Source organism: Microplitis demolitor, chromosome 3 (assembly GCF_026212275.2).
Source record: "Microplitis demolitor isolate Queensland-Clemson2020A chromosome 3, iyMicDemo2.1a, whole genome shotgun sequence".
Lineage (NCBI taxonomy): Eukaryota > Metazoa > Arthropoda > Insecta > Hymenoptera > Braconidae > Microplitis > Microplitis demolitor.
Genome location: NC_068547.1, coordinates 19,025,915 through 19,029,773, shown reverse-complemented (window position 1 = coordinate 19,029,773; position 3,859 = coordinate 19,025,915).

Genomic DNA, 3,859 nt, shown 5'->3' with positions numbered 1-3,859 from the left:
AGCTCGGTTCGCGTCATGCGCGCGACCCTTCTGTCTCTGCCCCCACCACTTAACTTTCAGCCGTTCATTCGTCCGACGAGCAAGGTGGCCGTCGGTACTACGTCACTATTGGGCGGTGCCAGGTTACCAGAACCGCCTGTCAAACCCCCGACTCTCTGTAGCTTCTTTTTACCCCTCAAGCGCTTTTCTCTGGCTGCCTGCATGCATGCTTGCAGCCACCAGCACCACCAGCAGCAGCCTTATTCACAATACTAAACTCCTATCCGACACTCCGAGTTTATCCGCCAACTCATATCAACTCTGTAGCTACTACTGATGCCAGTAGATAAAGTCTCAGAGACAGAACCAGAAAGACCATCTGCGCATACTAGCTTTTACTACTCATATGCTTTGTTTAAGATATTAAACAACATTACCAACACGTTTGTATTCATACAATACACTTGTAGCTCTGAACTTGAGGCATTAATGTACGTGTGTCACTTTTTTTGGAGCAACAGGTTACTAATTATTTAATGCAGAATTGTAAATTTATGATGAATAGTTAAGTAAGAAGAGAAGGGCGAGCGAGGGAGTAAGAAAGAATAAATTTAAAAGACCCCGACTACCGAACACTGGGATAGACTGAGACGGTGTCTGGATGATGATGTCGCTAGAATTTGTAAGTCAGTGTCTAGCGATCAGCTGTGGATATAATATTCATATATATAGATATATGTTTTGCCGAGTATGATGATGTATAGATGAGGCAAACTAGAGCTAGAGAGAGCGCGAGGTTGTCTTTATATTACTTATTATTATGTATTATACCTCACACTACTCGAACTCGTTGAATATCCATAATGGTATATCGTTAGAGTGAATTTTCATATTTTATCGCAATGGGATTGTTACGATTTGATTATACGGATGAATATAATAATGTTAAAGTCGTGCAACAGGTTAAGAGACTTGTGTTATATTCAACTTTTTAACATACTAACAATTTATTATTATTTATTTTTTAAATCTTATTTCAATGCAAGCTATAGGTAATAATTTTTTTTTAAACTTGGATACATATAAGTAATAAATCTAAGCACGTTAAATATGAGTATTGCCACACGCGTCTCCGCGGATGTTTCTTTTCTTTGGTAGATTGTTTGAAGAATGATAATAATGGTTAGTACATGGCGCCAGTGAGACAAGCTGTGCACATAAATTCACGTACGCGAATTTTTTATGCCGCTAAAAGCGACACTTTGTGTTATAGAGTAGTAGAAAAGTATATTGTACATATATATAGATATATATGAGTATAAAATCGTGGCAGACTGCCTGGAGATGGATGTTTGGATGCTGAAATGTGTAATATAATGTATATACATATACATATATATACATATATACAGACTGAAGGCACTACGTTATACTTTAAAGGGGATGCAAAATTTTATGAGCCCTTTCGCTCGAAGAAATATTGTTAGAGAAATTTTTTTTATGCATCCACGAGAATCAACAGTTGTATAAAAATGAAATTAATGCTTGTTGCAAGCCAATACCCAAATCCTTTTAATCTGCAATCTTTCATTTTATACTGCTTATTGAATTCAATTAATAAAACTGCCATAAAAATATATACATGTATAAATGACTGTCCTGTGTGTTTGTAAAGAGACTAGACCACTCGTTAAACAAATTACAGTTTATATTTTTTTTTTTAAATTAATTTGATTACTAGTATTGCCTTTAAAGGCATTAACACTATAGACACGCATAACTATATACATATGATACATGTATGTATAAATATATGAGTGTGGCGCAACGCAGAGGTACAATCGATCGGCTTCCACGTCTGTTCCTCAACCGTAATGCACCTTTAATTCGATTTCTCGTAGCCCATTGTGTCAAATTGGATTGAACAGCGCGTGAAATATTTGCTTAGGACCGACAGGTATTGCCGACGGGCTTCCAACATCACTCTATATTATTATACACACATATATTCTTGACCTTCACACACATATCCGTGTATTTTTAATTATTTACGATTAAAAAGTGAAATTAGAAAATAAATATAAATGTAGCCTATTTTCTTAGCGTATTTGTCTACGTCACAAACTTTTATACAGTCTACAGTTTTTTTTTATAATACTGAAAGGAGCGAACGGTTGACTACCTGAAGGACCAAAACTGTGCATACATTTTATAATGGGCACAAGCCGTGTTTCACGAGCAATTTTGTCCCCTCATATATTCTTACTGAGCATTACAAAACACCTAATGTATATAAGTGGTATGTGGGACCCTCGTGAGCTGGTTTTGGCTCCTGAACTTACAAATCCTGACTACTATGAACCAGCTCAATGGTGGTCTGCTCTGCCTGCAGTACATAGCATTGCTTGGTTTAGTTACTACTCAAGAGGGTGCAAAAATATTTGCCATAAACATCAGAACGTCTGCCAGGTCACTCGTACTAAATATACTAAACTCTATAGATTATCTCTCTTATATATTGTTATTATATAATCTCTCTTGGTTTTTTGTTTACCGTAAGGACTAAAAACCAGAGATTTAAGTGAATAAATAACATATTTTATCTTTAAAATCTCTATTATTTACAGTACGTATTACGTAATTAAAGTTTAAAAAAAATAATTTTGTTTAATCTTTAAAGTACATTTTAATATTTGTAAATAATTCAATTTCATTCACAGTAATTTAAATGCCGCAATGATTTCATTCGTTTGTAATGGTAATGCTGATGATAATAATGCTCATAACAATTATGTCTACTGAAGAAGTTTAATTAGGTATTAAGATGAATACATTACGATGTAAAGTAAACAAAAATTATTATCAATTGTAAATAAACAGCAATGGGAATGAAAATAAATATATGTATAGTGTCACTATTTACAAAGGGTTTTATTTGATTGATTTAAAATATTTTTAAACGTGCGGTAGGTCGGAAAACAGAAGGTTTTACATATAAAAAAAAAGTGTATGTATTTTCTAGAGTCTAAAAAAAATAAACGAAAGAATAAAAAAAGAGTGAAAGAAAAACGAAAAAGCGATCAGAGTGTACGCACGCTTGTACGTGAATGGAGAGTTAACCGTCGTAATTTGACCGCTTTTATCGTAGTGAATGAATATTTTAATATTTTAATACAAAACACTATGAGGGATTTTACGTCGTCTGCTTTCCCTATTGTACGAGCAACGAAAACTCGTATTTCTTTCATTATTTTTTATTTTTAATATTTTTTTGTCTATGGGTCCAGTGCTAGAGATAGAGCATAGATGAGGACTAGTATATATAGGTCGTAAATGTCCCTTGGCTCATCACCGAGACACTCTGATGCGCTGTTCACCGGTTGTAGTTTATAGTGGACGGACGTGTGTTTTATGATTAAGACAGTGGGGATGAAATATTAGGGATGAAAGAGGGGATTTCATTTTTTGAAAATAGAAGGGAATATTATGGAGAGCTGGTGTATGGTGGAGGTGACGGGAGATGCGCGATGGGAGGTTGGTTCATAAGATTATAGTGGGAGACCTTAGTGTGAGGATTTGATACTCGGGGGCAGCACTAAACGGCTACGGATGAATAGAAAGCAAAAATTTCGTCGACTTCAGAGGTATAGCGGTTACTTTGATGTTTTATTATTGACCAGAGCTGGGTTCCAGCATACTGGCGCCATCTGTTAGCTAGTTTTCTAAGCAACATCAGACGTATTGAATAATTTTTAAATATTTAAATAAATTGCTAGTCAATGAAAAATCATAAATAGAATCGATAATTTTGAATAAAACAAAATTTCATAAAAATTTGGAAATTTTAAATATTTGTGCGATTGAAACATTTACTCAAAAT